General features: G+C 38.5%; 1 protein-coding gene across 6 annotated transcripts in view; it reads left to right on the top strand.

Moving 5' to 3' along the window:
• Positions 1-13052, top strand: part of CNOT6L (CCR4-NOT transcription complex subunit 6 like) — a 103390-nt gene that overhangs the window by 13709 nt on the left and 76629 nt on the right. The window contains exon 1 of one of the 6 annotated variants that reach the window (XM_050790849.1): positions 5331-5350. The exons of the other annotated variants lie outside the window; for them this stretch is intronic. The gene's annotated coding sequence lies outside the window, so the exon portion shown is untranslated. Of the gene's footprint in view, positions 1-5330; positions 5351-13052 lie in introns of those variants that run through there. 6 annotated transcript variants of the gene reach the window in all.

Below are 13052 nucleotides of genomic sequence, written 5' to 3'. Positions count from 1 at the left end.
TTTTGAGCAGGTTGGTGGCAGTTTGAAATTAATTTTTTTGTTTTTTTTTGAGACGGAGTTTTGCTCTTGTTGCCTAGGCTGGAGTGCAATGGCGCGATCTCGGTTCCCTGCAACCTCCGCCTCCCGCGTTCAAGTGATTCTCCTGCCTCAGCCTTCCGAGTACCTGGGATTACAGGCATGCACCACCATGCCCAGCTAATTTTGTATTTTTAGTAGAGATGGGGTGTCTCCATGTTGGTCAGGCTGATCTCGAACTCCAGACCTCAGTTGATCCCGCCCGCCTTGGCCTCCCAAAGTGCTGGGATTATAGGCGTGAGCCACTGTGCCCGACCTGAAGTTAATTTTTTAAGAAGATTAATCTAATTGAGGTATTCACAATCAGCTGAGGAGATGGGACTGGAAAGAAGGAGGCCTTTTTAAAAAAAGTTAAAATATAAAGTGATAAGTCAAGAAATAGATCTACTTAATGATTGACTATGAGGAAGTCAGAGATGAATAAGAAAAACTGAAGAGGCAGGTCAAGGAAGAAAATTGTGTATTTTGTGTTAAATAGATTGCTGTGAATTCTATTGGAGTGATTTCTATTGTTGCATGAATTTGGGCTCTGCTTACTTTATGCTTGAATGATTAGAATATCCTCACGATTGGTTTCCCTTCCTGCCACTAATGCATGGATTCTTAATCTTTGGTGCTGTGGACCTTTTTTCAGTCTGAAGAAGGCAGTGAATCCATTGTAGAATAATAATTTTAAATGAGTGAAATAAAATAAATAGGACTTAAAAGGAACTTGTTATATTGAAATACCAAAATATGATATAGTAATATATATACTTCTCTATTAATACTGTTAGGTAACATCTTGCAATGAGTCTAATAACTACCATAATTTTGGAGTATTGGTACATATATTTTGAGATTTCTGTAACAACTATAATATGAAATGAAAATGTACTTCTGTTAGTGACAAAAATCACAGGTACTGCTAATACTATTATGGTAGATTATTTAGGTTTGCATGAAAATTTTAGAGATTAGTGAAAATGGCGATGTAATTTTTTTCTATATAAATTCGCAGGTTTCCTGAGATTTATGGAACCCAAGTTTATTATCTTTGCTTGTATTGTCTCCTGTTTTACCCTCTTCTATGTATTTTTGTCATAGTAATGTAGTTTTCTTTGCAGATGGTAGTATTTTTATTGCATCATGTCTGTTTTGGGAAGTAATATGTGTTCTTTGAAAAAAAAATTCAAATGATAATAAAACGCATAATTTTCTGGTTATCCTGCTTCATGGTGATCAAGCTTGTTAGTAGTATGATATATACAGTAGTCTATTGGTATAGAGAGGATTGGTTTCATGACCCTGTGTATGCCTAAATCCATGCATACATACTCAGGTCCTGCCATGTGTATGAAAAATTGGCCCTCTGTGTACATGGGTTTCTCATCTCATGAGTGCTATATTTTCCATCTGTGGTTGGTTAAAAAAAAATCCTCACATGAGTGAACCTGTGCAGTTCAAACCCATGTTGTTCAAGGCTAAGCAGTAGTACTGTTATCTGTTTTTGGTCAATGTATACTTCCATAACTACAAAAACATAACTGAAATAGATTCATATTGTGTATACTGTTTTTAATTTGCTTTTTTATTTGAAAATATCTTTTTTCATTAATAAATACACCTCATGCTTTAAAACATTGGATAAAAATTGAGATATGTATTATATAACACAAATATTCACCATTTTAAAGTGTATATTTCAGTGATTTTAGTACATTCACTGTGTTGCGAACCACCACTACTGGCAAATTCCAGATGGTTTCCATCACCCACAAAAGAAACCTCATATTTAATATCAGTTAGTTCCAGTTCCCCCATCCATTGACAATTTCTACTCTACTTTCTGTCTCTATGGATTTGCTTCTTCTAGACATTTAATATAAGTAGAATCATATAATATGTGACTGTGTCTGCTTTTTTCACTTAGCATAATATTTTCAAGATTAATTCATGTTGTAGCATGTAACAGTAGTTCATTCCTTTTTTTTTTTTGAGATGGGGTCTTGCTGCATCACCCAGGCTGGAGTGCAGTGGCGCGCTATATCGGTTCACTACAACCTCTGCCTCCCAGGTCAAGCAATTCTCCTGCCTCAGCCTCCCGAGTAGCTGGGATTACAGGAGCCCGCCACCGTGCCTGGCTCATTTTTTGTATTTTTAGTAGAGACGGGGTTTCACCATGTTGGCCAGGCTGGTCTCGAACTCCTGACTTCAGGTGATCTGCCTACTTCGGCCTCCTTAAGTGCTGGCCAAAGTGCTGAGATTACAGGCATGAGCCACTGTGCCCGGCCAATATTTCATTCCTTTTTATGAGTGAGCAATATATTATTATACATAGTTATTATAAATAATTCATGTATATGGTTTTGTGAAGATGTATGTTTTCATTTCTCTTGGGTGTATACCTAGAAGTGGAATTGCTGGGTCATATGTATTTCTGTGTTTTAACTTTTTGAGGAATTGACAGGCTTTTCCAAAGCAGCAGTGCCATTTTACATTTCCACACCTCGTGTTTTTTTTTTTTTTTTTTTGAAATGGAGTGTCGCTCTTGTTGACAAGCTAGAGTGCAATGGCGCTATCTTGGCTCACTGCAGCCTGGCCTCCTGGATTCAAGCGTTTCTCCTGCCTCAGCCTCCTGAGTAGCTGGGATTACAGGCATGTGCCACCACTCCCGGCTAATTTTGTATTTTTAGTGGATTTGGGATTTCTCCATGTTGGTCAGGCTGGTCTTGAACTCCCAACCTCAGATGATCTGCCTGCCTCAGCCTCCCAAAGTGATGAGATTATAGGCATGAGCAACCGCACCTGGCCCTACCTCATGCTTTTTAACGGCTTCATTGTAATTCATTTTATTGATGTCCTATCATTCAATCCCCTGTTGATTGACAATTTATTTCTGTATTTTTGAGGGTTATCAATACTAATGTAGTGAAAAAACTTGTATAAACACCTTTGCACACTTTTTTAAAGTGCAAATTTTTAGGAAAGAAATTGCTGGATCAGAGTAATTACACATTTAAGATTTGATACATCTTGTCAGATTACCCTTTAGAAATGTTTTATAAAATTTTACTCCCAACAATTGTGTAATGTATGCTTATTTTCCCAAACTCATACTCACATTATTAATTTTTGTCATTTTGATAACAAAAAGTCATACATATTTTAAATTTTGGAATGTGTTAATTATAGTGGAGGTAATTTTTTTTTTTGGCCGTGCATTCTTTTGTGATTTGCCTGATCATGACCTTTACCCTAAATTTTTCTATTGGGTGTCTGTATTTTTTTCTTATTGCCTTGTTAATAGCTATTTACATTTTAGAAACATTACCTTATTGCTCATTATCAATATTGCAGAGACTTTGTTCCAGTTTGTTGTTTATATTTTGATTTTGTTTATGACTTTGCTCTTTGCCTTATAGACATTAAAGTTTTAAAATACTGTTTATCATTCCTTATAAAAGGCCTTTGCCTTGCTTAGAATAAGTTTTCTGCACCCAAAGATTATAAAATATTTTCTCCACATTTTCTTCTGGGAATGTCTGAAATTTGGCGTGATTTTGTAGAAGCTTGGATTTTGTATTTGGTCTTAACTATGTTAAAATTCCTGTCTAGCCACTTACTAGCTGTGAGATGTTAGATGTCTGCACAACTTCTCTGTATCTCAGCTTCCTCATCTGTAAAATGATAGTTGATAGGGTCTATACTTTTGGTGAAGTTAAATGCAGTAATTCAAATTCTCTAGCATACCATCTGGGCACATACAGGGTGTTCAGTGCATTTTTTCTTTTCTCTCTCATTCGTAAACTCTATCAGTCTAGTTAAAATCTGGTCCAGAAGATAAGGGAGGGGAAAGTTTCAAGAAATAATGTCCTTAGTTTTCGAAGCCAGAGAAACCATGTGGGATGAGTGCTGGTTGAAAAGGAGATTGAAAATTCATTTAGTAATTAGGAAGTCATTTATGTTTAATGAAAACATTTTAGTAGCATAAGAGGCATATTTTAATACAAAGAAGACTAAAACCTATATAACATACATGAAGGATATGTGCATATGCAACATGTATCCGTCATGATTTGTAATATTTGGGAGAAATAGTTGTAACTCTTTTCTTCATGTTGGAATACTGGTAAGAGGATAGAGAATCAATGCTGACATACAGTATATTTATATTGTATGTATAAGTTGTACATAAATTTAGGTAATTTTTGCTATTAATAGTTACAAATTACTGTACTTGTAACACACCTCACAATCATCTGTTTTAGAACAGATGATTTAGCTCCATTGGAATCTTCTTAGTAGCTTTATAATGGACTTTAATGGAATTTACACATATTCTTCACTAAATTGAAATTATGCGTAAATAGTGTTATATTTCTTTTGTGGAAAGCAAGTTTAAATACATTTTAGAAAGAAATGGGACATAAATGTTTACAATATGGTAGTCATTGTTTACATTTTTGTCATCTTGTTTCGTGAACTATAAGGATTTTAGGGTAGGGGGACATAGTTTTTGCTATATTGCCCAGGCTGGAATACAGTGGCTATTCGCAGATGCAACCATAGTTCACTATAGCCTTGGGCTCCTGACTTCAAGCAATCCTCCTGCCTAAGCCTCTGAGTAGCCAGGACTACAGGCACATGCAAGGTGCATGACTTATCCTGGGTTTTTGATAAATATTCATAAAATGTTACATCCCCCCCCCCCCCCGCCTTTTGTCTTCTGATAAAATAACTTCGAAATAAAGGTTTTAAGATTTGTTAAGAAAAATAAATCCTCCTCAAGTGGAGTAATATTAGACATGGATTCTCTGCAATTTGGTTTCAGAAAATGATACCAAATTCTCTTCCTTGACTCTTAGTAACTATCTAAAAAACTTTTTTAGTATGTTGTATGTATACTGTCATTATTTTGTCAGCTTCAAAACAAGAAGAAGGAAATTATTCCATATTGGTTAGCTCAGGAGGAAGGTAATGAGTTTTAAGTAACAAAACAGGAAATTAGCTCCTCTGTGACCTTTGATGAGTTTGTGAAGCTGGCGTTTTGAGTGCAGGATTGAAATTGTGAAGAGCATTATATTTAGTTTGCTTTGTTGCTTTAGCAGAGTATCTTTTTGCCAAGAAAACCTAGGTATTGAAGTTAAAGGCTCTGCTACCTTCGTGGGAAATGAACAATACTCTTCCTTCTGCTGGCAAAATCTGGGTGTCTATATTTTTCAGTGGCTGGTTTTTGCTTTCACATAGGGTCAGAGTATCCTTTTCCTGGAACCAAGCTTGACTCAAAGCCATTGTAAGTTCTCTTGTTCTTTATCCTTCTAATCAACTATTTTCGGAGCTATTTTAAAGTTGACACCCCTTCCCTTCTAACCTTTTCGCTCAATACAAAGCACCACCTTCTTGGCGGTCATTTGTATGAGTAGAGTGGATACTCTTGTAGGCATTTTATTCATGCCAAAAAGTTAAGGGTTAGCTCTTTGTTTAATGCTAGTTGTTCTGGATCAATGTGAGTCAGCATTGGCCTTACCTTTCTTTTAAATCCTTCTGTAATTAAGATGTTGGTACCTTGGAACCCTTTCCTGGATAGAGCTTTTCTTTATATTTTATCAAGTTTTATCTCAGACAGTTGGGTTACTAAGATTTTTCTGTCTTACTCTACTGTTTTTAATGGAGACTTGTAGATTTTAGATATGGCTTATACACATTCTAAACCCTGGTTCTCAGGATAGTCATACTAGTTTTAACACGTCTTTATGCATCTTTTATGTTTATCTGACATTAAAATATTGTATAATTTGGTTCAGATCAAAAGTATGGGATGGCTGTTACATCTATTCTCAGACTTTCATATTGTTCAAAACTTTGTATACAAGACTTTTTTTTTTTTTTTTTTTTTTTTTTCTTTAAAGAGACAGGGTCTTGCCTTGTTGCTCAAGCCGGAGTGCAGTGGCATGATTATAAGCTCATTGACCTCCTGGGCTCAAGTAATCCTCCTACCTAAGCCTCCCAAGAAGCTAGTGGCCACTCACAGTCACATGCTACTGTGCCTGGCTAGTTTAAAAACAAAAAAATTTTTTGGGGGTAGAGGTAGGGTCTCACTGTGTTACCCAGGCTGGCCTTGAACGCTTGGGCTCAAGCAGTCCTCCCACCTTGGCCTCCCAAAGTGCTGGAATTATAGGTGTGAGCCATAACACCTGCCTTTGTATAAGACTTAATTTAAAATATTTTCCTGAAGAAATAGAAAAGCTAAAGTAATTAGCTTTATGAAAAGGATTCATTAGTTCAGTTTTTGATACTATCAAGTTCAGTTTTCTAGTAATTAAAACCAATTTCTAGAATTAGTTTTTTTTTTTTTTTTGATAGAGTACAACATTCTTAGTTTATATACAGGTGATTGTTTATATAAACAAACAGATATTACATTTGTGAAAAAATACTCAATTCTTGGATTTGCCATATACCACCAGAGAGGCAGAGCCCGAAATTGGAAGATAGGAAAGGGAAAAAGATGAAGGATTTTATATGAAGTGTTAGAATGTTACTTAAGTTTTTTTCACATTAAAGCATTGACTAAATCTACTTTTTCTAGACGATTTGTTACTTGGAATGAAAGATCTCTCATACACTTGGTTTAAAATAGATGATATGTGATCCTTTTATACAGGTACCCTTGCAACATCTTAGTTTGGGTCTGAATGTGTTCCTTTTTTTTTTTTTTTTTTTTTTAAATACGTAGTTTCACTCCCCTCACCCAGGCTGCAGTGCAGTGGCACGATCTCAGCTCACTGCAACCTCTGCCTCCTGAGTTCAGGCAACTCTCCTGTCCTATCTCACCTTCTGAGTAACCGGGATTACAGGCGCCCACCACCATGCCCAGCTACTTTCTGTATTTTTAGTAGAGACAGAGTTTCACCATGTTGGCAAGGCTGGTCTTGAACTCTTGACCTCAGGTGATCCACCTGCCTCGGTCTCCGAAAGTGCTGGGATTACAGGTGTGAGCTAACACACCCGTCCTGAACATACTACTTTTGACCTTGTTTATACTAGCCTAGGCTGGAGTACAGTGGCATGAGCATGGCTCACTGCAGCCTCAACCTCCTGGGCTCAAGTGATCTTCCTGAGTAGCTAGGACTACAGGTGCATGCCACCGTGCCCAGCAAACTTTGTTTTTTTGTAGAGACAGGAACTTGATGTGTTGCCCAGGCTGGTCTTGAACTACTGGCCTGAAATAATCCTCTCACCTTGTCCTCCCAAAGTGTTGGGATTACAGTCATGAGCCACTGTGCTTGGCCTGTTTAACAATTTCCAGCTTGGGGCTATTATAAGTAAAGCTATAAGAATATTTGAGTTCAGTTGAATCTTTGGGTGAACAAATGTTTTCATTTTTCTTGGGTAAATACCTAGGAGTGGAATGCCTGGATCATATGGTAGCTGCATTTTTTTTTTTTTTTTTTTTTTTTTTTTTTTGAGACGGAGTCTTGCTCTGTCGCCCAGGCTGGAGTGCAGTGGCCGGATCTCAGCTCACTGCAAGCTCCGCCTCCTGGGTTCACGCCATTCTCCTGCCTCAGCCTCCCGAGTAGCTGGGACCACAGGCGCCCGCCACCTCGCCCGGCTAGTTTTTTGTATTTTTTAGTAGAGACGGGGTTTCACCGTGTCAGCCAGGATGGTCTCGATCTCCTGACCTCGTGATCCGCCCATCTTGGCCTCCCGAAGTGCTGGGATTACAGGCTTGAGCCACCGCGCCCAGCCGGTAGCTGCATATTTAACTTTTTTCTTTTTTTGAGATAGGGTCTTGCTCCTTCACTCAGGCTGCAGTGCAGTTGTGTGATCATGGCACATTGTAGCCTTGACCTCCCAGGCTCAAGCAATCCTTCTGCCTTGGCTGCCTTAGTAGCTGGAATCACAGGTGCACACCACCATGCCTGGCTTTTTTTTTTTTTCAAATTGAAATGGGGTCTTACTATGTTGCCCAGGCTCATGCTGAACTCCTGACTCAAGCAGTCCTCCCACCTCGGCCTCCCAAAGTGTTGGGATTATACGTGTGAGCCACTGTGCCTGGCCTGTTTACCTTTTTAAGAAACCTTCAAACTTTTCCCGAAAGTTGGAGAATTTTGCATTCTCATCTGTAGTGTGTGAAAGTTTCGGTTGTTTTCTTGCTCAATTTTTAAAAAACGTAGCCATTCTAATAGGCCAAAGTATAGAGTAGAATCTCATTGTGGTTTAATTTTCACTTCTCTAATGAGTAAAGCATCTTACGTACTTTTTAACCATCAATATATCTTCTTTGAAGTGTCTATTAAAATGCTTTGCCCATTAGAAATTTTTTTATTGCTGAATTTTGACAGTTCTTTATGTTGGACATACATTCTTTATCATATACATGATTTGTAAATATTTTTTCCCAGTGTGTGGGTTATTTTCTTTTTTTAAAAAAATCGTTTATATATTTTAGAGACAAGATTTCAATCTGTTGCCAAGGCTGGAGTGCAATGGCATGATCGTAGCTCACTGCAGCCTCTGGGCTCAAGCAGTCCTCCTGCCTCAGCGTCCTGAGTAGCTAGGCCTGTAGGCACCTGGCTGATTTTGTATTAGTTTTGTGAAGATGGGGTCTGGCTGTATTTGCCCAGGCTGGTCTTGAACTTCTGATCTCCAGTGCTCCTCCTTCCTTGGCCTCCCAAAGTATTGGGATTACAGACAGGAGCCATTATGCCTAGCCTATTTTCTTAATAATGTTTTTCAAAGAGCAAAAGTTCTTGATTTTGATGAAGTCTGACTTATCATTTTTTTGTTTTATAGATCATGCTTTTGTTTTGGTGTTGAAGAAATCCTTGCCAAAGTCATAGTCACCAAGGTTTTCTTATGTGTTTTCTTCTAGATATTTTATAATTTTGGCTCTGTGATCCATGTTGAGCAGAGTCATCCCACCCTTATTTGTGGGGGATATATATTCCAAGACCCTCAGTGGCTGCCTAAAACTGCAGTTACCACATGAATTTCTGTTTCCTTCTTCACAATGTTATGGGTAGAAGATTAATTCTTACCATAGATCTTGGCAGCCTCACTATACGATTTTTTTCTTCTCTTATTAAATTGAAGGTTTTCACCTTTTCACTTAAAAAGGAAGCCTCTTATGGTTTCTCTTTGGCATATCTGAATTTCCAGCATCACTACTCGTGCTTTGGGGCCATTATTAAGTAAAATAAGGGTTTCTTAAACACACTATGAGACTGACAGTCTGATAACTGAGACAGATACTGATTGACTAATGGGCAGGTATACTAAACAGTGTGAATATGCTGGACAAAGGGATGAATCATGTCCAAGCAGGACTGAACGAGACAGCATGGGATTTCATCACACTACGCAGACTGGCACACAATTTAAAACTTGTGAATTGTTTATTTCTGGAATTTTCCATTTAATATCTTCTGACCCAGTTGGCTACAGGTTACAAACTGTAGTGAAACTGTAGATAAGGGATGGGAATGGGGGGGGGGGCTACTGTGGTTTTTTTTTTTTTTTTATGTATATATAGTATGAGGTAAAGTTTGAGGTTCATTTGTTTAAAATATGATAATCTAATTGCTCCAGCACTATTAGTTAAAGATTATCCTCCCCACTGAATATCCTTGGCAGGTTTTTTTTTTTTTTTTTTTTTTTTTTAAATAAGGACTTCCTCTGTCAGGCTGGAGTGCAGCGGCACCATCATGGCTCATTGCAGCCTGGACCTCCCAGGCTCAAGTGATCCTCTCTCCCCAGCCTCCCAAGTAGTTAGGACCACAGGGACACCACCATGCCCAGCTAATCTTTTGTATTTCTCTGTTAGACATGGGGTTTTGCCATGTTGTCCAGGCTGGTCTCGAACTCCTGAGCTCAGGCAATCTGCCTTCCTCTGCCCCCCAAAGTGGTGGGATTACAGGCATGAGCCACCACACCTGTGTCCTCGGCAGTTTTGTTGAAAATTAATTGACCATATATGTTTATGTTTGCTTGTAGACTCTGTTCTCTTGATGTTTATCTTTGTCAGTACCTTATTGACATGATTACTGAAGCTTTGTAATAACTCTTGAAATTACATAGTTGTGTTAGTCTGTTCTTACACTGCTATAAAGAAATAGCTGAAACTGGGTAGTTTATGAAGAAAAGAAGTTTAATTGACTCCTGGTTCGCAGGCAAGAAGCATGATTGGGAGGCCTCAGGAAACTTACAATCATGGCAGAAGGTGAAGGGGAAGCAAGCATGTCTTAGCATGGCAGAGCAGTGGGGAGAGAGAGTGAAGGGGGAAGTGCCACACATCCCCCTCAGACAACCATCTCTCCTGAGAACTCACTATCACAAGAAAAAGCAAGGGAGAAGTCCTCCCCATGATTCAATCACTTCCCACGAAGCACCTCCCCCAACACATGGAGATTACAATTTGAGATGAGATTTGAGTGGGGACCCAGAGCCAGATCATATCAATAGTGTAAATCCTCCAATTTTATTTTTCTTTTTCAAAGTTGTTTCAGTGTTAGCTTTTCTAGGCCATTTGTATTTCCATATATATTTTAGAATAAGCATGTTAATTTCTATAAAAAAATGCATCATGGGGGGAGCAGGGCTGAAAAACTACCTATTAGGTAGTTTAGTTACTACCTGGGTGACCCTAAACCCCAGCATCACGCAATATACCCATGTAACAAGCCTGCATGTGTACTCCCTGAATCTAAAATAAAAGCTGAAATTATTAAAGATAAAAGGAAAGAAAAAAGATCACTTTCAATGAATTAAAAAGAACCCACCTTAGGTATTTCACTGGGATTGTGTTAAATTTGTAGATCAGTTCGGGAAGAATAACATCTTAATATTGATTCTTCTGACCCACGAATATAATGTATGACTTCATTTATTTAGTTCTTTAATTTTTCTCAGTAATGTGTTACAGCTTCCAGTGTACTGGTGTATTAGTCCATTCTCACACTGCTATAAAAACATACCTGAGACTGGGTAATTTATAAAGAGAAGAGGCTTAATCAGCTCATGGTTCTGTGGGCCCTGTACTTACTTCTGCTTCTGGGGAGGCCTCAGAAGACTTACAATCATAGTGGAAGGTGAAGAGGAAGCAGGCACATCCTTACAAGGCCAGCAGGAGAGAGAGAGAGAGAGAGAGACAGAGAGAGAACAGGAGTGAAGGGGGAAGTGCCGCACACTTTTCAAATAACCAACTCTCTTAAGAACTTTGTAATGAGAACAGCAAGGGAGAAGTCTGTCCCCATGATTCAGTCACCTCCCACCAGGCCCCTCCTCCAACACTAGGAACTGCAACTGGACATGAGATTTGGGTGTGGACACAGAGCCAAACCGTGTCAACTGGTTTGTTTGCACATCTGTTTTTTATATTAATCTCTATTTTTTTATGTTATTGTAAATGATACTTTAAAAAATTTTACTCGCCGGGTGCGGTGACTCATACCTGTAATCTCAGCACTTTGGGAGGCTGAGGTGGGTGGATCACCTGAGGTTGGGAGCTCGAGACCAGCCTGACCAACATGGAGAAACTTCATCTCTACTAAAAATACAAAATTAGCCAGCCGTGGTGGCGCATGCCTGTAATCTCAGCTACTCATGAGGCTGAGGCAGGAGAATCGCTTGAACCCGGGAGGCAGAGGTTGCAGTGAGCCAAGATGGTGCCATTGCACTCCAGCCTGGGCAACAAGAGGGAAACTCTGTCTTTTTTACTTTTGCTTGTTACCTGTATGTAGAAATGAATACACTTGATTTTTTTGCAGGGGGCATATTCATCTTACATTCTGCCACCTGTTAAACTTATTCATTAGTTCTGGTAGATGTTTTTGTGGATTCCGTAGGATTTTTTACATATATATAATTTATTGTTTGTGAATAAAGATGAGTTTAATTCTTTCTTCCAGTTTCCATGACTTTTATATTTTCTCTCTTGCTTGATTGCATGGGCTAGAACTTCTGGTGTAAACGTGAATAGAAGTGAGAGCTAACGTCCTTTCCCTGTTTCTGATCTTAGGAGGAAAGCATTCAGAATTTCACCATTAATGTTAGCTATAGATTTTTCATTGATGCCATTTACCAGGCTAAGTAAATTCCCTTTTATTTTTTAAATGAAGGTTTTTGTTTTTAAATAGGAATGGCTGTTGGATTTTTCAGATGCTTTTTATGCATCTATTGAGATGATCATGTGTATTCTTTTAGGTCTCTTAATAGGTGGTTATTATTATTTTGAACATTAAATCAACCTTGCTTGCATTACTGGGGTAATCACCACTTGGTATAATAATGGATCACTCTTTTTTTATATTGCTGGATTTGATTTGCTAAACTTCAAAAAAAAACCCTTTATTTACATTTATGTTCATGAAGTCCATAGTTTTCTTGCATTCTGATTGTCTCATTTGGTATTAGGGTAATATTTGCCTCAACTTTATGGAAGAGTTTGTGTGGAATTGGTATTGATTCTTCCATAAAGGCTAACCGAAGTTGAGAACTACCAGACTGTAATCTCTCTTTCCTTCTATTTCTAAAATCTTTTTTGTTGTTGTTGTTCTTGTTTTTGAGACGGAGTCTTACTGTTGCCAGGCTTGAGTGCAGTGGCACGATCTCGGCTCACTGCAACCTCCGCCTCCCGGGTTCAAGCGATTCTCCTTGCCTCACCTTCCCGAGTAACTGGGATTACAGGTGCCAGCCACCATGCCTGGCTAATCTTTTGTATTTTTAGTAGAGATGGGGTTTTACTGTGTTAGCCAGGCTGGTCTTGAACTCCTGACGACCTCAGTTGATCTACCCGCCTCAACTTTCCACAGTGCTGCATTACAGGTGTGAGCCACTGCTCCCGGCCGGCTATATAGAATTTACAAAAATTGTTTCACAGTTTTTAAGTTTCATGGGAGACATATTAGTAAAATTTATAACGCATATACCTGTACACTCTTACCCTATAGAAAGCTTATCTGTCTTCTAATCTTGAGCAGTTTCTATAGTAATCG

This window comes from Macaca thibetana, chromosome 5, assembly GCF_024542745.1.
Source record: "Macaca thibetana thibetana isolate TM-01 chromosome 5, ASM2454274v1, whole genome shotgun sequence".
NCBI classification, from domain to species: domain Eukaryota; kingdom Metazoa; phylum Chordata; class Mammalia; order Primates; family Cercopithecidae; genus Macaca; species Macaca thibetana.
Note: the sequence above shows the minus strand (reverse complement) of the source record. Positions and strands in the feature narration are given on the sequence as shown.